The 25,192-nt window shown below is 41.3% G+C and overlaps 1 pseudogene; it reads right to left on the reverse strand.

Moving 5' to 3' along the window:
- Positions 1 to 16,526: 16,526 nt before the first annotated feature.
- Positions 16,527 to 17,864, reverse strand: LOC113899154 (annotated as a pseudogene).
- Positions 17,865 to 25,192: the final 7,328 nt, after the last annotated feature.

Here is a 25,192-nt window from a genome sequence, read left to right on the forward strand (position 1 = left end):
AGAGGACGCTAGTTTGATCCCTGGTCTAGGAACTAAGATCTCACCTGCCATGGAGGAATTAAGCCTGTGCAGTGCAACTACTGAGCCCACGTGCCACAATTAAGATCTCCGGTTCAGTTCAGTCACTCAGTCAAGTCCGATTCTTTGCGACCCCATGAATTGTAGCACGCCAGGCTTCCCTATCCATCACCAATACCCGGAGTTCACCCAAACTCATTTCCATCGACTCATGATGCAATCCAGCCATCTAATCCTCTGTTGTCCCCTTCTCCTCCTCCCCCCAATCCCTCCCAGCATCAAAGTCTTTTCCAATGAGTCAACTCTTCACATGAGGTGGCCAAAGTACTGGACTTTCAGCGTTAGCATCAGTCCTTCCAAAGAATGCCTAGGTCTGATCTAGTTTAGGATGGACTGGTTGGATCTCCTTGCAATCCAAGGGACTCTCAAGAGTCTTCTCCAACACCACAGTTCAAAAGCATCAATTCTTCAGCACTCAGCTTTCTTCACAGTCCAACTCTCACATCCATACATGACCACTGGAAAAACCATAGCCTTGACTAAAAGGACCTTTGTTGGCAAAGTAATGTCTCTGCTTTTGAATATGCTATCTAGGTTGGTCATAACTTTCCTTCTAAGGAGTAAGCATTTTTTAATTTCATGGCTGCAGTCACCATCTGCAGTGATTTTGGAGCCCAAAAAAATAAAGTCTGACACTGTTTCCCCATCTATTTCCCATGAAGTGATGTGACCAGATGACATGATCTTAGTTTTCTAAATGTTGAGCTTTAAGTCAACTTTTTCACTCTCCGCTTCCACTTTCATCAAGAGGCTCTTCAGTTCCTCTTCACTTTCTGCCAGAAGGGTGGTGTCATCGGCATATCTGAGGTTATTGATATTTCTTCCGGCAATCTTGATTCCAGCTTGTGCTTCCTCCAGCCCAGCGTTTCTCATGATGTACTCTGCATGTAAGTTAAATAAGCAGGGTGACAATATACATCCTTGATGTACTCATTTTCCTATTTGGAACCAGATTGTTGTTCCATGTCCAGTTCTAACTGTTGCTTCCTGACCTGCATACAGGTTTATCAAGAGGCAGGTCAGGTGGTCTGGTATTCCCATCTCTTTCAGAATTTTCCACAGTTTATTGTGATCCACACAGTCAAAGGCTTTGGCATAGTATAAAGCAGAACTAGATGTTTTTTTCTGGAACTCTCTTGCTTTTTTGATGATCCAGCAGATGTTGACAATTTGATCTCTAGTTCCTCTGTCTTTTCTAAAACCAGCTTGAACATCTGGAAGTTCATGGTTCACATATTGCTGAAGCCTGGTTTGGAGAATTTTGAGCATTACTTTACTAGTGTATGAGATGAGTGCAATTGTGTGGTAGTTTGAGCATTCTTTGGCATTGCCTTTCTTTGGGATTGGAATGAAAACTGAACTTTTCCAGTCTTGTGGCCACTGCTGAATTTTCCAAATTTGCTGGCATATTGAGTGCAGCACTTTCACAACATCATTTTCCAGGATTTGAAATAGCTCAACTGGAACTCCATCACCTCCACTAGCTTTGTTCATAGTGATGCTTTTGAAGGCTCACTTGACTTCACATTGCAGGATGTCCAGCTCTAGGTCAGTGATCATACCATCGTGATTATCAGTCATGAAGATCTTTTTTGTACTGTTCTTCTGTGTATTCTTGCCACCTCTTCTTAATATCTTCTGCTTCTCTTAGGTCCATACCATTTTTGTCCTTTATCGAGCCATCGTTGCATGACATGTTCCCTTGGTATTTCTAATTTTCTTGAAGAGATCTCTAGTCTTTCCCATTCTGTTGTTTTCCTCTATTTCTTTGCATTGATCACTGAGGAAGGCTTTCTTATCTCTTCTTGTTACTCTTTGGAATTCTGCATTCAGATGCTTATATTATTCCTTTTCTGCTTTGCTTTTCACTTCTCTTCTTTTCACAGCTATTTGTAACGCCTCCTCAGACAGCCATTTTGCGTTTTTTGCATTTCTTTTCCATGGGGATGGTCTCGATCCCTGTCTCCTATACAATGTCACGAACCTCATTCCATAGTTCATCAGGCACTCTATCTATCAGATCTAGGCCCTTAAATCTATTTCTCACTTCCAGTGTATAATCATGAGAGATTTGGTTTAGGTCATACCTGAATGGACTAGTGGTTTTCCCTACTTTCTTCAATTTCAGTCTGAATTTGGTAATAAGGAGTTCATGATCTGAGCCACAGTCAGCTCCTGGTCTTGTTTTTGCTGACTGTATAGGGCTTCTCCATCTTTAGCTGCAAAGAATATAATCAATCTGATTTAGGTGTTGACTATCTGGTGATGTCCATGTGTAGAGTCTTCTCTTGTGTTGTTGGAAGAGGGTGTTTGCTATGACCAGTGCATTTTCTTGGCAAAACTCTATTAGCTTTTGCCCTGCTTCATTCCTTATTCCAAGGCCAAATTTGCCTGTTACTCCAGGTGTTTCTTGACTTCCTACTTTTGCATTCCAGTCCCCTATAATGAAAGACATCTTTTCTCGGTGTTAGTTCTAAAAGGTCTTGTAGGTCTTCATAGAACCGTTCAACTTCAGCTTCTTCAGCATTACTGGCTGGGGCATAAACTTGGATTATTGTGATATTGCATGGTTTGCCTTGGAAACGAACAGAGATCATTCTGTTGTTTTTGAGATGCATCCAAGTACTGCATTTCGGACTCTTTTGTTGACCATGATGGCTACTCCATTTCTTCTAAGGGATTCTTGCTTAGGCAACCGAAAATAAATAAACAAATATTTTAGAAAATAATGAAATCCCTCCTTCCTATACTCTGGTTTTATCCTAAAAACTGGGAGTAAGCTCCATGAGAATGGGGACTGGTGAATGTCAGTTATGTGATATAGAGTTGGCTATCAAAAATGTTTGTAAAAATAGGGAAGGAGGGAAGGAGGAGAGAGCTAATGGGGCCTAGGACTGAACCTATTGGGGGTGGGTGTAGGGGTAAGGGGTGGGGATTAAGAATAGGAAGTAATTGAACCTACAGAGTTGCAGAAGTGAGGAGTCAGGCACTCTGAGACTTTCATCCTTAAATTTCACCTTCTTCATTCAGGTACCAGGGTTTGTCCAACCTGTTTTAAAGACAGGCAGTGAATTGATGTGCAAGTAATTCATCACTGTAGGTAATCCTTGTGCCCTGCCTTAAGTGATTCCAAATGACACAGATGCAGTAAGGTTGTCTACACATGGACACGAGTCAGGCCTTTGAATTAGAGGTCAAATAGCAGAACAAGACCAAGCCTCTGTGAAATGAGACAACAGTGACCTGCTGATCGTGGGGTTCTCTTGGTGGACTCTGACACACCTCCTGTGGCAGAATGGAGTGAAGTCAAGGGCATGAGATGTTACAAAAGCAGCCATGGGATTCTGTCCAGGATGCAGAAGTGCCTATAACACCTGTGTCTTGTCTGTTAGGAAATGCAAGAGTTTCACAGTTTTCACAGCTTTGCTATGAAAGGAGCATTCATGTGAGCTGTGCCACTGATCACATCCCCGTTGTTCTCCTCAAACATTTCAATCTCTCCCCAACACATCTGACAACCTCACTCTCTTTCTTCCCCTCCTGCTCCGCCCCGTTCCCTAAATTAACCTTCAAAGGTCTGGCCTGACATACCTTACTTCCTAACAGTAAATATATCCAAAGTAATAACCAACATTATTGCTGTCAACTCACACAAGCAAGGAACTCAGCATCTGGGGAGAGATTTCCAAGAATCAGCATAGAAATCAATGCTACGTTTCAAAGTGGCCCTTTAAAAGACACAATGCTAGGCTTCTCTGGTGGTTCAGTGGTGAAGAATCTGCCTGCCAATGCAGGGTACATGGGTTTGATCCCTGGTCTGGGAAGATGAGATCCCACACGTCTTGAAGCAGCTGGGCCTGTGCACCATAACTACTAAGCCTGTGCTCTTAAAGTCCACGAGCCACAAACTACTGAAGCTTGAACACCCTAGAGTCTGCGCTCCACGACAAGAGAACCCACCGCAATGAGAAGCCTATGCAAACAACCACGCAGCAACAAAGACCCAGTACAGCCAAAAATATATAAATATATTTTTTAAAAAGACATAATGCCTTGTATTTGTATAGATCTTTACACATGACAAGCACTTTCCCATGTTTATCTCATCTGATCTTTTTGAATCTTGCAGATACTGTCTTCTGAAGCTGAAGCTCAGAGAAGGGACACGACACAAAGCATTTAAGACTGAAGGGAGTGTTCACATTGTACAGACAGTGCTGTTGGCGCTTAGGTATGTGAACCCACTTAACGCTCAGGACGACTCTGGCAGAAGGTACAGTTATTACTCAGTGAGGAGACGGAGCACCAAGAGGCCCTGTAACCCTAAGTCAAGATCTCACAAGTTTGCAAAGGAAGCAGTAGGACAGCGGGGATGCGAACCCAGCCTGGCCACCTCCTGAACACACAGGCTCATCCTCTGGGCTCATCTGCCTTCCTCCACGTGAGCGGCAGAAACCATTCTGTGATGCCAGAACTTTTGTACCATCTGTTCATCCAGATCATTACTATTGTTTATGATGGCACTGAGGTAGTGGGAGTGTTGGAATTTCAATAAAGGTAAATGATTCATAACCTTGTCTTTCTGAACTTTTATATCCTAAAACTAAGTATGCATGCATACACACACTCGACTTGTATGAATTGATGACATTTTTTGATGATTGAAAAAAAGAATCTTACTCATTACTCTTTGGAGAAAAAGGATAGTTTGATTCTTCCCAACTCCCCTCAAAACAAGCTTCAAGAGGGAGATGCAAGAGTTGGAGCCTGAATAGAATGGTGGGGCAGGTGGAAAGTGGGGGCTTGGGGGAAAGTAAACAGATCAAGACATGCTCATCTTGCTTCTATTATCATGTGCCTAATTCTGGTAGCTGTGAAAATGTCCTTTTCATGGATATTTCCCTCAAAGAGCTTGCACTGTCAAGGAGACAAGCCCTACAGATATAAAATAATTAAGAGAACTCCACTAACACAGTTGCGAGAGATTGTGGTATTGACAAGTAATTCTCATTTTGGACGTGAGGATCTATGGCCGGGTACAGTTACTGTACACAAACTCTGTAGTGGCATGTGACAGCCTGCAAGCATCCTTTTTTACATATCTGTGTGTGTGTGTGTGTGTGTGTGTGGCAAGGAAGTGTATGATTGTGATTATACTTTTAATCTCTATTGACTGAGAATATATATATGTGTGTGTGTAGATAAAACCAAGAGCACCCTGGAATAAGCATCCTTCATGTTTTAAGAAAAAAAATGAGACAGGATGAGAAGTTGTGGGACTGAGCTAGTGAAGCACTAGTGAAATCTGAACTGAAAGAAGAGTATGAGATGTTCAAAGCAGAGGGAATACAGAGCAGATGAAAGAAAGCATCACTTTTGAATTGGTGGGACCTACAGGGAGTAAATGGCAACCCACTCTAGTATTATTGCATGGAAAATCCCATGGATGGAAGAGACTGGTAGGCTACCATCCGTGGGGTCGCAAAGAGTCGGACACGACTGAGTGACTTCACTTTCACTTTCACAGGGAGTAATGATATTTTCTAATATTTATTTTATTTCTTTATTTTGGCTGCTATGGGTCATAGCTACAGCTGACAGGATCTTTTTCGCACCAAGTGGGCTTCTTAGTTGCAGCAGGTCAACTCTTAATTGAATGCATGAGGGCTCTAGCTCTCAAACCTGGGTCCCCTGCCTTGAGAACATGGAGTCACCCACTAGACCATCAGGGAAGTCCTCAGTAATGCCATGTTTAAGCTCTACTTTTTTCATGGTTTCTTCTCTTCATAATCTTATATAGTTAAGCAAGGACCTACTTGGAGGGACTTCCCTGGCAGTCCAATGGTTCAGACTTCACCTTCCAATGCAGGAGGCATGAGTTCAATCCCCGATCAGGGTAAATCCCAAGTCCCACGTGACTTGCAACCAAAAAACCAGAGCATAAACAACAGAAGCAATATTGTAACAAAGTCAATAAACACTTTTAAAAAATGGCCCACATAAAAAAAATCTTTACAAAATTGTTTTTTAAAAAAAAACCTACTTAGAATGGCTTCTTTTGTCACCAAATGTATCATGAAAATTATTCAAATTGCTATATTTTTCCACTGCAATGTTTCTAGGCCATGTAAGTAATCCATCAATTCAGCTCATTTCAGTCACTCAGTCCTGTCCAACTCTTTGTGACCCCACGAATCTCAGCACGCCAGGCTTCCCTGTCCATCACCAACACACGGAGTCCACCCAAACCCATGTCCATTGAGTCAGTGATGCCATCCAACCATCTCATCCTCTGTCATCCCCTTCTCCTCCTGCCCTCAATCTTTCCCAGCATCAGGGTCTTTTCAAATGAGTCAGCTCTTCATATCAGGTGCCCAAAGTATTGGGGTTTCAGCTTCAACATCAGTCCCTCCAATGAACACCCAGGACTGATCTCCTTTAGGATGGACTGGTTGGATCTCCTTGCAGTCCAAGGGACTCTCAAGAGACTTCTCCAACACCACAGCTCAAACACATCAATTCTTCTGTGCTCAGCTTTCTAGTAGTGATGTATGAATAAGGCCAGATGACCATTGACACATACTTTACATCCTTACTGGTAGAGAAATTCTGAAAACTATAATGTCACATATAGATTTCAGTAACTACTCAAAGACAAAAATAGGTATGTATCTAAGATTCTTTTCAGCAAGATGTGGTTAAATGGATCTTGCCATGTCTGGAGTGTTTAGCCCTCTGGAGGGGAATAAAGGCAGCATTACATCAAACACCTCAGTAAGCTGCCTATTTATTATATCATTGTTTTGAGAAGTACCAGTGATTCTTTCTGATTTTCCAAAGAACATGAAACAACAGTGGAAGGAATGATTCCGAGAGCGCAGGGCAAACATTTTAGCTTTATAGCTTGACAACTGAGATTACACAGACAACATTCAATTTCCTATGTCCTCAAGCTCATAATATTTTACATCCTCAAAGACCTTGTGTTGTTTCCCAGCTTCAAGACAAGGGTCCTAAAGAGAAAAAGAGATGTTAGACACTTTATGGTGTCCCAAGTGAGCCAGAGGAATGCAGACAGAGCTAGAGGTGGATGAATTACATTGTTTCACAAGAGAAAGAGGGAGGGGGAGAGAAAAAGGATTTGTCAGCTACTGTTGTAACGATGCAGATAATAAAGCACCCCAAAAATCAGGGGACCGAAACACCAGCATTGCTTCTTTATACACAGGTCTTTAGCTTTGCAGACATGACTGCTCCAGGCTGTGGGTTGGTTCTAGAATGTACGCTGGGACCAAACCCACTCTAGACATCTTTCATCTTCCTTGAACAAGTATGGACAAGTGACTGAAACAAGTTCTTTCTGATACTCAGCCACCTGGGCCACTATCACAACCAAAAATCAAATGTGAGAAAAACCTGGAACTACTTAAGACTCTCTTGAGATGTAAGAAAAAGAAAAAACTACCAGTCATGATCTGGGAAATATGATTCTCTCCAAACAACCTTCCTGATCTCACATCCTTGCTCCTACCTCCTAAGTATACTTTCCGATGAGTTTCTGAACTGTCTCTACTTCTTCAAGTCTACTAATACATGGCTAAATTCATAAGTCAAAAAAAAAAGGATATTGAAGAAAAAGAAACAAAGATAAAAGGCCACATTTGATAATAAGCAGCAGACACCACTGTGTAAAGCACTTTATTCTTTCTGAGCCTCAGTCTCTACAAAACGGGACTTTTGACCATAGACAATGTTGGCAGCCTAAAAGCAGTAAAGAAACTGGATGGAAGGAAATGTAATTCCAAAGTCTTGAGAGCCTTCCTGAGAGAAATGTTAGCATTAAACAAATTTAGCAACATCCTCTCCTTAAATAAAAAATCACCACTATGAGAGTTTCTAAAGGCCAACTCTGAACCAAAAATAAATACGTTAGTAGATATTTATTGGAACAATTGCCCTGAGAAACAGGTTTCACTTTGCAGGTGAATTTTTTCTCTCTGAGGGTAGGTTCAGGGTAGGGAGAGATATCAGCAACAGGAATGAGGAAGGTCACTGATGACTTAGAGGAGGCAGATTTTTTCTTGGAATGGCACACAGACTGCTAGAAACTCCAGTCCCATTACTTCCTTTCTCTCTAGCTCCATTTCTTCTCCACACTTGGCAAGTGTGGGCCCCGTGCAAATGAGTGGCATAGGAGGTCAGGAGGTGTGAGCCAGCAGGGCCCACTCAGGGGTACTGGGGGCACTGGGGTCTGCTTGGGTCATGGCAAGTGGCGGAGTGTTGCCTTCAGCCTTCTACAGATCAATTTCACTTGTCAAACAAAGAAGCTGCCATGAGCTTCCTCCTACAACCTCCTCGCCTTGGATGATGAATAGCAGAGCAGGGTGGTGGAGCAACCCATCCCTGCCATTTCCGCTTGTGCTATTGAGTTTGGGAGATGTTGTTTCTCCACTGGCCTTCAGTCTCAGAGCAAATGCCTGGACATGCAGGGACAGCACATTGTCATGCTGATCACCAGAGACTTGCCAACTCTTGGCCAAAAAGGAGGCTACTAAGACTGGAAAATCAACTTGGTGGGAGGCACCTGGTAGGCAGCAAACTCTCTTACACCAAGCAGTGAAAACAAGTAAGGAAGGACTAGCCTCAGGCTAGCAAGGGAATCAGGGCCCCAGCTCCCATCTTGCTGCCAGATGAAGCCCGAAACTGTTTCCCTGATAACATGGGCCAAATATGCCCCAGTCCTTTGGGAGCACCTTGCAGCATGTGGAATTGGGCCAGACCCACAAGCCCAGAGAGAAATTGAGCTTCAGGATCACAAAGCTGCCAGCTGGACGATACCTATGCCCTGCATGTTTTCTTGGTTTGCTTTTCTCACGTTCTCCCTCAGTACTCATTACAGTAACTGAGTCTTTTCACATCAGCCTATCTCAGTGGTGGAACTTTCCAGAGAAGACAGAGCTCCCCCAACCTAGAGCAGTACGCGGTGGCATGGTCACTCCAGGAGACAGTGTCTCAGAGGTGATAGATTGGAGCTGCTTGGTTCAGGTGGTTTTCCCCATCAGCAAACAGATTTTCACGTTAATGGAGGAATTTCCCTCCCACAAAGAATGGCATGCTATTCCTCATGTAGGGAGGAAGCTCCCTTAGGGGCCAAGAATGTGGTTTCTGGAATTAGACCTAGGACTCAATTTGGTGGGCTTCCGCAGTGGCTCAGTGGTAAAGAATTTGCCTGCAATGCAGGAAATGCAGAAGACACAGGTTTGATCCCTGGGTCAGGAATATCCCCTGGAGAAGGGCAAGGCAACCCACTCCAGTATTCTTGCCTGGACAGAGAAGCCTGGAGGGCTACAATTGAAGCGACTGAGCATGCATGCATGCAATAAATTTGGTCCCACCATTTACAGCTGTGTGGTCTTAAATAAGTCGCTTACTTACTGAAACTGCTTTTCTCATCTATAAAATGGAGATAATAATTGTAATTTAAAGGTTGTTGTAAGGATTAAATACAGTAATGCTTGTAAAGTTCTTGGCACAAGGCCTGGAGAACTGAATACATATTTATCTTACCACATTATTATTATTATCATTATTCCTTATTCTTCCTGGAAATTTGGAGAACAGAGGTGATACTCAAAAATTTAGGGTGGAAGAAATCGTTAATTCCTCCATCTTTCTCTCCTATTTAAGTCTCCCCATCATACATGGACTGCTGGCTCCAAATAATTTAATAAGATCACACTTTCCAAGATGGGAGGAATAGTCACTGGAAGTTCGTAAAGCTCTTTCGTGAAGCAAATTGACTCCTCAACAATTGAGGCAACAAATGTTCCTAAGTTGCATCATAAAAACCAAATGACCCTCATGTTTTCTGATGCAAGATTAAGATCTTAAAATTGATTAAATCATTAAAAAAATGAGAAACATATATCCCCTTCATCAACATTACAGTATAATTTTGCAGGACAAGCTTCCTGTATTAAGTATACAGTTTAATAATCCATGATCCACAACTATTATGGAGAACAACAAGGAGATTTCTTTAAAAAACTAAAAGTAGAGCTACCACATGATCCAGAAATCCCACTCTTAGACATATATCAAGAGAAAACCATAATTCAAAAGATGCATGCACCCTAATGTTCTGTTCAGTCACTCCAGTTCAGTCGCTCAGTCGTGTCTGACTCTTTGCGACCCCATGAATTGCAGCACGCCAGGCCTCCCTGTCCATCACCAACTCCTGGAGTTCACTCAGACTCACGTCCATCGAGTCAGTGATGCCATCCAGCCATCTCATCCTCTGTCGTCCCCTTCTCCTCCTGCCCCCAATCCCTCCCAGCATCAGAGTCCATTGCAATTAGTCAACTCTTCGCATGAGGTGGCCAAAGTACTGGAGTTTCAGCTTTAGCATCAGTCCTTCCAAAGAAATCCCAGGGCTGATCTCCTTCAGAATGGACTGGGTGGATCTCCTTGCAGTCCAAGGGACTCTCAAGAGTCTTCTCCAACACCACAGTTCAAAAGCATCAATTCTTCAGTGCTCAGCCTTCTTCACAGTCCAACTCTCACATACATACATGACCACAGGAAAAACCATAGCCTTTCTAGACAGACCTTGTTGGCAATGTAAGGTCTCTGCTTTTGAATATGCTATCTAGGATGGTCATAACTTTCCTTCCAAGGAGTAAGTGTCTTTTAATTTCATGGCTGCAGTCACCATCTGCAGTGATTTTGGAGCCCAAAAATATAAAGTCTGACACTGTTTCCACTGCTTCCCCATCTATTTCCCATGAAGTGATGGGACCAGATGCCATGATCTTCATTTTCTGAATGTTGAGCTTTAAGCCAACTTTTTCACTCTCCACTTTCACTTTCATCAAGAGGCTTTTTAGTTCCTCTTCACTTTCTGCCTTGAGGGTGGTGTCATCTGCATATCTGAGGTTATTGATATTTCTCCTGGCAATCTTGATTCCAGCTTGTGCTTCAGTCCAGCATTTCTCATGATGTACTCTGCATGTAAGTTAAATAAGCAGGGTGACAATATACAGCCTTGATGTACTCCTTTTCCTATTTGGAACCAGATTGTTGTTCCATGTCCAGTTCTAAGTGTTGCTTCCTGACCTCCATACAGATTTCTCAAGAGGCAGGTCAGCTGGTCTGGGATTCCCATCCCTCTCAGAATTTTCCACAGTTTATTGTGATCCACACAGTCAAAGGCTTTGGCATAGTCAATAAAGCAGAAATAGATGTTTTTCTGGAACTGTCTTGCTTTTTCCATGATTCAGGGGATGTTGGCAACTTGATAGCTAATTCCTCTACCTTTTCTAAAACCAGCTTGAACATCAGGAAGTTCACGGTTCACGTATTGCTGAAGCCTGGCTTGGAGAATTTTGAGCATTACTTTACTAGCGTGTGAGATGAGTACAATTGTGCGGTAGTTTGAGCATTCTTTGGCATTGCCTTTCTTTGGGATTGGAAAAAAAACTGACCTTTTCCAGTCCTGTGGCCACTACTGAGTTTTCCAAATTTGCTGGCATATTGAGTGCAGCACTTTCACAGCATCATCTTTCAGGATTTGAAATAGCTCAACTGGAATTCCATCACCTCCACTAGCTTTGTTCATAGTGATGCTTTCTAAGGCCCACTTGACTTCACATTCCAGGATGTCTGGCTCTAGGTCAGTGATCACATCATTGTGATTATCTGAGTTGTGAAGATCTTTTTTGTACAGTTCTTCTGTGTATTCTTGCCACCTCTTCTTAATATCTTCTGCTTCTCTTAGGTCCATACCATTTCTGTCTTTTATTGAGCCCATCTTTGCATGACATATTCCCTTGGTATCTCTAATTTTCTTGAAGAGATCTCTAATCTTTCCCATTCTGTTGTTTTCCTCTATTTCTTTGCATTGATCGCTGAGGAAGCCTTTCTTATCTCTTCTTGCTATTCTTTAGAACTCTGCATTTGGATGCTTATATCTTTCCTTTTCTCCTTTGCTTTTCACTTCTCTTCTTTTCACAGCTATTTGTAAGGCCTCCCCAGACAGCCATTTTGCTTTTTTGCATTTCTTTTCCATGGGGATCGTCTTGATCCCTGTCTCCTGTACAATGTCACGAACCTCATTCCATAGTTCATCAGGCACTCTATCTATCAGATCTAGGCCCTTAAATCTATTTCTCACTTCCACTGTATAATCATAAGGGATTTGATTTAGGCCATACCTGAATAGTCTCGTGGTTTCCCCTACTTTCTTCAATTTAAGTCTGAATTTGGTAATAAGGAGTTCATGATCTGAGCCATAGTCAGCTCCCAGTCTTGTTTTTGTTGACTGTTTAGAGCTTCTCCATCTTTGGCTGCAAAGAATAGAATCAATCTGATTTCGGTGTTGACTATCTGGTGATGTCCATGTGTAGAGTCTTCTTTTGTGTTGTTGGAAGAGGGTGTTTGTTATGATCAGTGCATTTTCTTGGCAAAACTCTATTAGTCTTTGCCCTGCTTCATTCCGTATTCCAACGCCAAATTTGCCTGTTACCTCAGGTGTTTCTTGACTTCCTATGTTTGCATTCCAGTCCCCTATAATGAAAAGGACATCTTTTTTGGGTATTAGTTCTAAAAGATCTTTTAGGTCTTCATAGAGCCATTCAACTTCAGCTTCTTCAGCATTACTGGTCGGGGCATAGACTTGGATTACTGTGATATTGAATGGTTTGCCTTGGAAACGAACAGAGATCATTCTGTCATTTTTGAGATTGCATCTGAGTACTGCATTACAGACTCTTTTGTTGACCATGATGGCTACTCCATTTCTTCTGAGGGATTCCTGTCCGCAGTAGTAGATATAATGGTCATCTGAGTTAAATTCACCCATTCCAGTCCATTTGAAGTCGCTGATTCCTAGAATGTCGACATTCACTCTTGCCATCTCTTGTTTGACCTCTTCCAGTTTGCCTTGATTCATGGACTTGACATTCCAGGTTCCTATGCAATATTGCTCTTTACAGCATTGGACCTTGCTTCTATCACCAGTCACATCCACAGCTGGGTATTGTTTTTGCTTTGGCTCCATCCCTATGTTCACTGAACACAATTTACAACAGCCAAGTCATAGAAGGAACTTAAATCCATTGGCAGAGGAATAGATTAGAAAAAAAAAAAAAAGATGTGGTATGTATACACAATAGAATATTATGCAGTCAATAGAAAGAACCAAACAATGTCACTTGCAGCAACATGGATAAACCTAGGGATTATTATGCTGAGTAAATAAGTCAGACAGAGAAAGAAAAATATCATATAATATTACTTATGTGTGGAACCTAAAAAAAAAAAAATAGTACAAATGAACTTACAAAATAGAAACAGAATCACAGATATAGCAAACAGATGTGATTACCAGGGAGGGAATGGGGGAGGAATAAATTGGGAAATTGGGGTAGTTTTCTTTACTGCAGGCTAGACCAGTTATTTTGGACTTTCAGTTGGGTCCTCGGTACTTTAAAACTACTATGTATAAAATATATAACTAATAAGGACCTGGACTTTCCAGGTGGTACAGTGGTAAATAATCCACCTACAAATAACAGAAGATTAAAGAGACATGAGTTTGATCCCTGGTTTGCAAAGATCCCCTGGAGAAGGAAATGGCAACCAACCCCAGTATTCCTGCCTGAAATATTCTATGGACAGAGGAGCCTGGCAGTCCAATGGGACGCAAAGAGTCGGACATGACTAAGAGACTAAACACAGACACACAAGAAGGACCTACCGTATAGCACATAGAACTCTTCTGTATAGTCTGTAATGACGTGTATGGGAAAAGAATCTTAAACAGTGTGTGTGTGTGTGTGTGTGTGTGTGTGTGTTTGCATATAATTGATTCACTTTGCTGTACAGCAGAAATTAACACAACTTTGTAAATCAACTATACTCAAAAAAAAAAAAAATAAAAAAGAAAGAAAAACAGGAAAGGATAAAACCAAGGTTAGAATGCTTTCCACATTATCCTTCTGCCTCCCTCAGTAAAATTCTACTATAAAGACCAAAAAAAAAAAAAAGTCCATGATTCATGACTCATGATGAGGGACCATCTAAAGGAAAAGTTAAATTGGAGAAACAACATCTCCCATCCATTGAACTGAAAATTCTCCTTTCCCATACTCAATACAACAAGATTCACTAAATAAAAGAAGATAAGAGAGAGATGCTTCAAATTGCCAGATATTTTCCTTTGATAAGGGGTATTTTTAGATAAGTGGAAAAGGACAGGGATGTTTGGGGCATAGAAGTGGAGACACTGAGGGCAGGGAAGTCAAGTTAGAAGAAAAAGGAAACGTCACCAGGACACCCCCTCACACACACACATACACACACACACAAACACACATGTTTTAAAGTACCTAGGACCCAGAGCAAAGTCCAAAATAACTGGTCTAGTCTGCAGTAAAGAAAACTACCTATATCTGCCAACTGTGGAACGCCAATTTTGGAGAGACTAGATACCAGCAAGGAGATCAAACCAGTCAATTCTAAGGGAAATCAACCCCGAATACTCACTGGAATGACTGATGCTGAAGCTGAAGCTCCAATACTTTGGCCACCTGATTCAAACAGCCGACTCATTGGAAAAGACCCTGACGCTAGGAAAGATTGAAGGCAAAAGGAGAAGAGGGCAGCAAAGAACGAGATGGTTGGATGGCATCACCAGTTCAATGGACATGAACTTGGATGAACTCCAGGAGATGGCGGGGGACTGGGAGGCCTGGCATGCTACAGTCCCTGGGGTCACAAAGAGTCAGACACAACTAAGCGACTGAACAACAACAAAAGATACCAGGTGGAAAGGGGAAGGAAAGTGTCCTGTTTTGTCCTATTTCCTCCCAAGCTGAGAGGCAGCAACAAAAAAAATCAAGTGAAATGCATTTTGAAATTCCACATAGAGATCAAAGGTATGGGCTAATGAGGCCAGGAAAATCAGGAAAGTCAGGACAGACTCAATGAGTCAGAGAAACACTAACGTGACAGGTGGAGAGGGTAGAAAGTAGGAAAGCTGAGATAAAATAATAACCACTAAAGAAATCAAATTAGAGAGCAAAAGTTTCCCCCACCAAACGATAGGCTTAGACAATTACAGGAAATTACCTCAGCAGTTTTACTAAAACTTCAAGTAACTAATAGTATAAATCTTACAGAAATTGCCTCAGTGATGAGAAAAAGTAAGGAAGCTCCCTGACTCATTTTGGAATGCCAATATAACCTAGAGGGCACAACTGGATAGTACGAGTACAACAAAGAAAATTTATATCTGTTTCTCTTATGAGCATAGATTCAAAATAGGAAGTAAATAATAGTACATCAAATTCAGTAGCTTCTGTTCAAAAATGAATGAGAAGGGTTATCTTAAAGTTTCTGGTTTTGGTCAAAATAAAGCAGCTATAATTTTAAAAAGAAATCAGAGGAGAAGTTACAGTGGTTTTTTTTTGTTTTGTTTTGTTTTGTTTGTTTGTTTGTTTTTTGCCAAACTGGCCCCAAACTCCATTTCATAATACCAAGATTCAAAGAATGCTTAAAGTGCATTTAAACAGGATTTTAAAGTATTGCCCAATGCTTCAATCACCATGATCTTATCACAGCCAACAGGAAGGAGAAAAAGGGGGAGGGGGGCATGACCTCCTCATTGAAAGACACTCCTCAAAGTCTCACAGAACACATTCACTTACATATATTTTGCTGGAGTTTAATGAAATGTCCACCCTCAGCTACAAATGCAGCAGGGAAATGTGGCCTTTGTTCCAGGCAACCCTGTTCCCACTTAAGGGAGGAGATCTCCTCCTAAAATAGTTCTGTTTTTGAGTCACTCAGTTGTGTCCAATTCTTTGTGACCCCTATAGACTGTAGCCCGCCAGCCTCCTCTGTGCATGGGATTTTCCAGGCAAGAATACTGGAGAGGGTTGTCATACCCTCCTCCGGGGGATTTTCTCAACCCAGGGATCAAACCTGTGTTTCCTAAATTACAGGCAGATTCTTTACCGTGAGCCACCAGGACTTCCCTCCTAATGATAGATACATAGATGGATAGGAAGAACAGGAAAGCTAGGATTGGGAAGAGTGGGACAAATGTAGAGCCCCCAGGCACATATCTCCACCTCTGGACTGACCCAGGTTGCAGTGAAGGCTTTCAACACACACAGGAACCACCATCGAGGCCCTTTCTGTTACTCTTCCCATTTCAGCAAGATCCCTACCTCAAGCCATCTAGTAACCTATAGTCACAAGAAACACAGACACACGGTCCCCTGGAGTTATGGGGAAGTGATTTATTAACTACCAGGATGAATAAAAAATAAATAAAACATACATTTATTTGGAAAAAGAATTGGCAACCCACTCCAGTATTTTTGCCTGGAGAATCCCATGGACAGAGGAGCCTGGGAGTCCACGGGGTCGCAAGAGTTGGATACGACTTAGCAACTAAACCACCACCACCAAACATACATAACCTTAGGCCAGGCCCATGCACACAGTCAGCACCTGCCTTCATTCAGCACTGCGCAGGTCCTGCATTCCATGCAACCTGGAGCCCAGAGAGCGGAGAGTAGAGGCAGTAGGGGCTGAAGCAGCCCATGAGCAGTGCAACAGGGCAGCCTGGGTGTCTGGAATGAAATTGCAAGCAGGATTGAAAGGAAGAAGTTCCAGGAGGAAGAGCCAGGGGTTCCAAGTCTCCGTCCAGGTAGAAGGATCACAGTATGCTGGGACTGCAGACATTATGTCCTGAAAACCGAGCTTCATGCCCCAGCTCTTCTGTGATTCTCATTCATGAGCAGATTGTACTTAGCCAGATGCACCAGGCACCAGTATTGATCTGGCCTGTGAACAGTTCCCCCACCATGTTGGCAATGAACTTGTCTTCAGTCTCTCCCAAATGGTGACTCATCGTGACCCTCAGCCATTCTCCTGGGCTTGCACACTTGGATGGCTTTGGTGATCAAATTGATCTGCCTAAACTTCAGCCTCAAGAGAGACAACAAGATAGGCCCTAACAAAGTCCTGGTCCCCAGTGATGTATCAGTAAGACTTAAAGTCTCAAAGTCATATCTGCTACCATGATAAAACTCTGAGGTGGCAATATTCATGCTGATGACAATCTTTTTGGTATAGCCAGCCTTGTTAATGGCTGCATTTACCAGCTCCAAGGCTTTGCTTGGAAGCTTCTGATCTCCAGAATTCAGGGGGCAAAGCCATTTTCATCTCCCACATTGGTGGCATCTTTGCCATACTATTCCTAGATGAATGTGTGATAGACCTCCACCTTGAGTCACATGACATCCTGAAAGCTCTCAGCACCCATGGGGAGGATCTAAACTCCTGTGTGGTCGGCTTGTTCCCAGCATGAGAGCCACCACTGATCATGTTGAAGGCACAGGCAGGAAGAGATCTGAGTTCTTGGCCAGCTGAGCAATGTGGTGGTGAAGGGGCAATTCCTGTTCAGCTGCTCCTGCTTTACACATGGCCAAGGGCACATCCAACATGGCTTTGCCCACAAACTTGGATTTGTCCTCAGTCTCATCCAAGTTCAACATCAGGTTGTCCAGCTTCTTGAGTTCCATCACAGAGGGACGCAAGCTGATGAGGGTTCAGATGATGGCAATGTTGATGTGGTCCCTTGCCTTCAGAACACCATTGCTTTGCAGTTTGTCCCTCTCCCTTAGATCCCAGGCCTCAGAGATAACAGTGGAGGCTCCATTGGGTACTGCTGCCTGGAAAAGACCTGAGAGGGGAACGTGGAATGAGGAGGAAGACAGGACACTACAGTGACCAGAGGGTCCTTCAGCCTTCTAGCTCTGCACTTCTGTAGCCACATCCAACCTTCTCCACATACTGCTCCTTAATACCCACCCCTCCCACACACACACAGAGGCAGATGCACAAGCAGTGGCCTCCTCATCTGCCCAGTTGGAGCCCCACATGCACAAATAGGAACCCAAAGAAATAAGCTATGCAGGAAGCACACAAAATACACACACACAGCGCACACACAGGGGCAAGAGGCAGGATGCATCTCCAGAAACCTGCTATTGTTTAGGGAAAGTTGAAGATGCATTTCAAACCATCAGTCCCATTCTTGGAACTAGAGAAACTCCTCTACTTATGAACAAGAAACATAAGGAAGGAGAACCACAGTAGCATTATTTGTCATTGTGAAAATTAGAAACAACCTCATGTGTCAAGGAAAATGGATTCTTTACTAGGTATATTCAATATTCACTCAATATCATATTACATAATGCTAAAATGAATGATCTCTAGATCATGTATAAGGTAATATGTATCAAAACAGATAAATCTCAGAAATGTAAAATCTGATAGTATCTACACAAGCTTTGAAAATGTAACACTTTAATGATTACCTAGGAGTCTCTTGAGGGGTGGGGAAGAGTATGTACATGTATATAAATGGAATAAAGTGTGAAAATGTACTTGAGAATGATAAATACAAGATTCATGATGGAGGTAACTTCTTAAAAATGAAGAAGGGAAATGGGATCTGGGAGTGTTACAAGAAGTACTTCAACTATATTAATGGGTACCCAGGGGTCTTTTTTGCTACTGTACTTGTCTGCTATCATTTAAATATGTCAGAATTACATATATTAAGAATTTACTGCAGCTGAATTTACTAGTAACCTGTAATTTTAAAGCTGCCTCTCTCACAAAAAGGCCAATATTTGTTTCAAAAACATAATTTTTTGGATAGAGTATTATACATGTAAAGAGGTTTCCTGACTTATGAAACAGCTTCCTTTTAACAAACTCCAAAGAATATCCTTAAATTCCATTATGTAGCAATTCTGTTTAACCTCACCTACTTGCAAATTGTTGGGAAATACTTCCGTTGATATGAATTTAAAGACTTGTCAGTCGATAGTAATATGTAAATTATTAAAGGAAGAGTTAAATACTTACCCAAATTGTTCAGACAACTGAAAGAAAAAAATATGGTTAGTTCTTTTAACAAAAGTTTACCAAAATGTAATCATTTCAACTGTGCACACATTAACTGCTCTAACTGGCATGTTTATGTAATAAAAGTTTGCTAATATAGTATTCTTCCCAGGGGATGTGTTCCAAAAGCACCAGTGGATGCCTGAAACCACAGATAGTACCAAACTGTAAAAATACTGCTTTTTCTATATATACATCCCTTTGTTAAATTTACTGTTTAGGCACAGAAAGAAATTAACAATACTAACTAATAATAAAACAAAATAATTATATACTGTAATAAAGTTATGTGAATGTGCTCCATCACTCAGTCAGGTCTGACTCTTTGCAACCCCATGGACTGTAGCCCACCAGGCTCTCTGTCCATGGAATTCTCCAGGCAAGAATAATGGAATGGGTAGCCATCCCTTCTTCAGGGGATCTTCCCAACATAGGGATCCAGCCTGTGTCCCCTGCGTCTCCTGCATTAGCAGGCAGGTACTTTACCACTGAGCCACTTCAGAGCCAAAAAGTTATGTGAATCCCACTTCTCCCTCCAAATATCCTGTCCAAATTTAATGTCATTTCCATCTTCACTAAGCACTTATCACACATGCCTGTGCCATAACTTCTGCAGTTTAAAGCACAACAGCAAAACTAGCACAAATTTCTTTTTCCTCCTTTCCACAATTTCATGGAGAATTGTTCTACCACAGATTTCAGCAATCTCAGCATATGATTTTTCTTCTTTCCTTATTAGCTCAGGAACTTTTGCCTTTTCACTTGAAGAAATCACTTTACAGCTCCCCTTTGGCATATCTGATACCAGCATCACTACTCTTGTGCTTGGGGGCCATTATTATCAATAAAGGAAGGGTTATTTGAACATCAGCACTGAGAAACTGCAACAGTTGACCTGATAACCCAGACAGCCTCTCAGTGACTGACTGATGGGAAGCACTGAACAAAGGGATGGAGCAGGTGGGATGGAGTGGGCTGGCGCAAGCTTTCATCACGCTAGAAAAAATGGGTACCATTTAAAACTTACAAATTGTTTACTTTGGGAATTTTTCATTTAGTATTTTCAAACTGTGATTGACAAGGGTTAACTGGAACCACAGAAAGTGAAACTGAGGATATGAGGAGTATCTCTGTAACTCCAGTTAAATTCTACAGAGATTGCTACTTTCAACTTTACAATATTTGAGATAAGACAATGATATAGTAAAGGAAGACTCAATAAAATTTATCTCCTCCCCTCTTCATTTCTTGTGTGGACCTTAAGTTTTAACCTGTGTATGTACTAAGTTATATGAAAACTATCAAACAAGGCATCTTAGCCAGTGGAAAAATCCCAGACTGAGGAGTGAGTAAGACTTGGATTTCATTCCAAGCCCTGCCACTCTCTAAATGTTTGACCTAACTTGAGAAATTTCTCTATACTGAGTTTCAGCTTCCTTGTCTATTAAATTAAGATAACAATATCTACCTTATAAAGTGAAGGATCAATGCATACACTCATGTGTAAAATGTAAACAATAGTCATACAACACATACCAGCAAATTGGATTTTTAATCTATAATATCAGATCAGAGATCAGTCGCTCAGTCATGTCTGACTCTTTGCGAAGAATATAATATACATTAATTCTATTTTATGGGCTTCCCTCGTAGCTCAGTCAGTAAAGAGTCTGCCTGCAATGCAGGAGACCTGGGTTCAATTCCTGGGTCAGGAAGATCCCCTAGAGAAGGAAACGGCAACCCACTCCAGTATTCTTGCCTGGAGAATCCCATAGGCAGTCTATGGGACTGACAGTCTATGGGTTTGCAAGAGTCGGACACCACTAAGCACACACAGCAGCAATTATATTTTATAGAAATATGTACATTTTATTTTTTAATTGAAGTATAATTGATTTACAATGTTTCAGATATACAGCAAAGTGATTCAGTTATACTTGTGACTTAGCTGGTAAAGAATCTGCCTGCAATGTGGGAGACCTGGGTCTGATCCCTGGGTTTGGAAGATTCCCCTGGAAAAGGGAAATGCTCCCCACTCCAGTATTCTGGCCTGAAGAGTTCCATGGACTGCTTAGTCAATGGGGTCACAAAGAGTCAGACATGACTGAATGACTTTCACTTTCACTTTCGTGTATATATAATATATATTCTTTTTCAGATTCTTTTCCATTATAGGTTATTACAAGATATTAAATATAGTCCCCTGTGCTATACAGTAGGTCTTTACTGTTTATCTATTTTATTCATAGCAGTGTGGGTATCCGTTATCAAGCTCCTAATTTATCCTCCCCACCTTCCCTCTTTGTTAACGGTAACTTTGTTTTCTATGTCTGTGAGTCTATTTCTGTTTTTAAATAAGCTCATTTGTATCATTTTGTTTCAGGTTCCACAGGAAATAAGTAAATTTTTAAAGTACATTATTATTAGTTTACTGTAAGGCAAGTAATTATAGCTTACCCCTCCCACAAAGATAATTGATTTAATAGGTAAATTTCTTAGGGTCTTATTGTTCTGCTATGATGTCCTAGGAGCAAATGGTACAGAGGTGGAAAGTGATTCAGGAAAAAAGGTCCAACTGTTAATTATTGAATTCTAACATGGCTAGCAAGAATAGCTTGTTACTCCGACCAACATTACCTGACACCAATTAAACCCTTTCCTTTTTAACAAATTATGGCATGTGATTGACTCCTTGCTTTTCAACTCTGAAAGATCATTCTGGAGATTTATCAGTGGCTAGTTGAGTTGACACAAGTACAAACAAGCAAGCTGTACAAGTGTTTAGGAAAGATATGACAAAATATCCAATGTATCTATTCTACAAATACTATGGGCAAGGCTCAGTGTCATGCTAGCACTATGGAGAGCTATAACAATGAAGCAAATATGAATATTCCCTTAAAAACTTTAGATGATAGGAAAATGAAGACCATTTAGGTATTGCCATTTTAAAAGGCATACTTACAAATTTAGAAAAATTTAAAAAGCAGGAGAAAGCAACTGGAAGAAAAATGCATTTTAAAAGATGGAGATAAATAAAAGGCATCAATTTGTTAAAGAGGCAAAGATAAAATGTTCCAAGAGTTCAGAATAAGGAGTATTACTTCCAGCAGGGTTGAGAACAGAGAAAGGAGGTATCATGGAAAATATCGCCAGGAAGATGGAATTGGAGACAGGAGAGGCAGAATTTGGACTTCAAACACAAGGTAAGCCATGACCTGCAAAAAGAAGGAAGTAGCACTGGGAGGTGAACAGAGCATCAGGGACATGGAGAGGTCATGTGTAAGAAGGATATTGATTCAGACTTGCTGGCACAGAGGATAAATCAAGAGAATCTGTCAGAAATGGGGTCAGAGAGGTAAACTGAGGATGGATTTGGAGGTTCTCCAGTGCTACACAGAAGGGTCTTATTTTATATCACATTCACAACTGACAGAAAGAGGATAATGCAAAGCAAAAATGGACAGGTGTGTTCTTTTACTGTGTCAGCACTAAATGCAAATATCAGAATCATCTTTGATTTCAATGTCACAAAGAAGCAAAACTTTTCCACGCATTTTGAAAAATCATTACAACAAAGGACAGGTGACTTAGCCTGCTTGAAATGTGATAAGGGTAAAGAATTTTGCATTTCATTTTAACTTTTTATTTAGTTTTTTAACCTTCTTAAACACATATTTTTACACTTTTAATCCAGGACAAAAAAGTTTTCCAGTATCTTTGTCCATGAAAATGATAAGATTTTCATACCTGATGTCTATCTGTAAAGAACACAATGTATTCAAAACTTCACTTAGCTTGGAGTGGGAAGGTTTAAGTACTGGGCTGTATCAATATTGAAAAGCTTTCAGTTGCAAGTGATAGAAAACTTCAATAAAACTAGCTTAAAAAAGTAAATAAGGGGCCAGAAATGTGCCAACCGCCTCCACCCTGACCCTCGGCAGGTCTGTGGGTTTAGGAGGTGCAGAAAACAGCAAGGATGAACCCAGGAGCAATGGCGTCCAAAAAGAAACAAGCAGTAAAAAAAAAAAAAAAAAAAAACTGTGGAAAATGCCAACCAGGAGAATGAAATAAAGAGTGAAAAAGAGCAAGATGCTAATAAAGAGCCCTTATCCATCCCTTTGTAAGCTGGTGGCTATTGCATACCTGGAGGAAATCACAGGCGTTCCCTGTTAGGCAGCGCATCCTATAGTACAGATGGTGCATGACTCAGAGGCTCGGAGAGAGAGCCACAGGCAAGAATGAGAAAGAATTTGGAAAGGATTGGGGAGAAGGTGAGATGGCTGAAGAAAAAGCAGTTGAGTCATAGTTTGTGGGCAGTTAGCACTGATCCCACCCCACCCCCACCTCACCATGACCATCTTAATGAGTTTTGCCACATGCCTTAAATCCTGATGTTTTCCCTGAAGTTAATAGGGAGACACATCTGCTCCCTAAATACAGATATCTGTGATGTGCTTTTGTTGTAAGACTTTGGAGTTACTTGTTTCTTGTAAGTCTCCTATTACCAACTTCTAATTGACTGTTGTGTTGTTGACCCAACCTGTAAGTTTCTGTCAGCAGGAGAGCTTTACCTATTGCATGGAGAGATCTTCATTATACATTGTGAAGTCAATAAAGCAGTTTAATAAAGTAAATAAATAAGACCAACAAGGAGCTATTGTATAACACAGGGAACTATATTCAGTATTTTGCAATAATCTCTAAGGGAAAATGAGATATATATATCTCTCTGAATCATGGCACTGTACACCTGAAACTACATAATATTATAAATCAACTGTACTTCAATAAAAAGATTTAATTAAAATTTTAAAGATGAGTTGGGCACATACCGAAAAACTAGAAACAAATGAAGAAAATAACCAACTCTTAACCCAAAAAGCCATTGGTAAATGACACAGGTATATATTTGCATGTTGAGTTTTTCCATGCTTGAGAAGATAAATGAAGTCATGAGCTGGGAGGAGGGGATAGGAGAGAAAAGCAGAGACTAAGGGCACAGGAGAAGAGGACACTGACAATCTTAAGCTCACAGAAGCAGCTGAGTTGTCCTCACTTCTTCCGTTGTGGGGCATCAAGTAAAGAGTGGAAACAGAATAAAAGAATTACTTGCAAAAATAAAAAATAAACAGACATATAAGAATGAATGCATCATATAACTAGAAATCCAAGGCAGACAGTTTCAAAAATTGGTTAATTTTGGTTAATTGGTTAATTCAGCAACTCAACGGCATCATCCAAAGCCCCAGTGACTTCCCTTTCTGCCCTGTATCCTCAGCATGCCACTGGCCTTAGGGCTAATGCCCTTCATGGTGACAAGGTGGCTGCCTCAGTTCTAGGCAGCAAATCTCAATTAGCAAAGCCCAGCTGAAAAAAAGGAGGGCATCAATCCTGTGCGGCTGCTTTCATGAGCCAGAAAAACTTTACACAAACCCTCTCAATAGACGTTCCCTCTCATTTCATTGGCTAATTGCCAGGAAGAATTCAATGCCTCTTCTTAAGGCTGAGACCAATCAGGATTAGGTCTGGGTTAATGAATCAGAGGTAAAAACCCCCAAAATTAGGTTCAGCCACCAAGGAAGAGTGAATGGCCTTGGGTTGGCAACCAACTACGCATGCCGTATAGTCTACCACTCCATCCTAGATGACTGTGTATATATAATGTTTAACTTGACATCCTCATCTGTAAAATAAGGAACTTTATTAGTTCCCTATGTTACTCAGATATGCAGATGACACCACCCTTATGGCAGAAAGTGAAGAGGAACTCAAAAGCCTCTTGATGAAAGTGAAAGAGGAGAGTGAAAAAGTTGGCTTAAAGCTCAACGTTCAGAAAACGAAGATCATGGCATCCGGTCCCATCACTTCATGGGAAATTGATGGGGAAACAGTGGAAACAGTGTCAGACTTTATTTTTCTGGGCTCCAAAATCACTGCAGATGGTGACTGCAGCCATGAAATTAAAAGATGCTTACTCCTGGGAAGGAAAATTATGACCAACCAACCTCGATAGCATATTCTAAAGCAGAGACATTACTTTGCCGACAAAGGTTCATCTAGTCAAGGCTATGGTTTTTCCTGTGGTCATGTATGGATGTGACAGTTGGACTGTGAAGAAGGC

Source organism: Bos indicus x Bos taurus, chromosome 1, assembly GCF_003369695.1.
Source record: "Bos indicus x Bos taurus breed Angus x Brahman F1 hybrid chromosome 1, Bos_hybrid_MaternalHap_v2.0, whole genome shotgun sequence".
Classification (NCBI taxonomy): domain Eukaryota; kingdom Metazoa; phylum Chordata; class Mammalia; order Artiodactyla; family Bovidae; genus Bos; species Bos indicus x Bos taurus.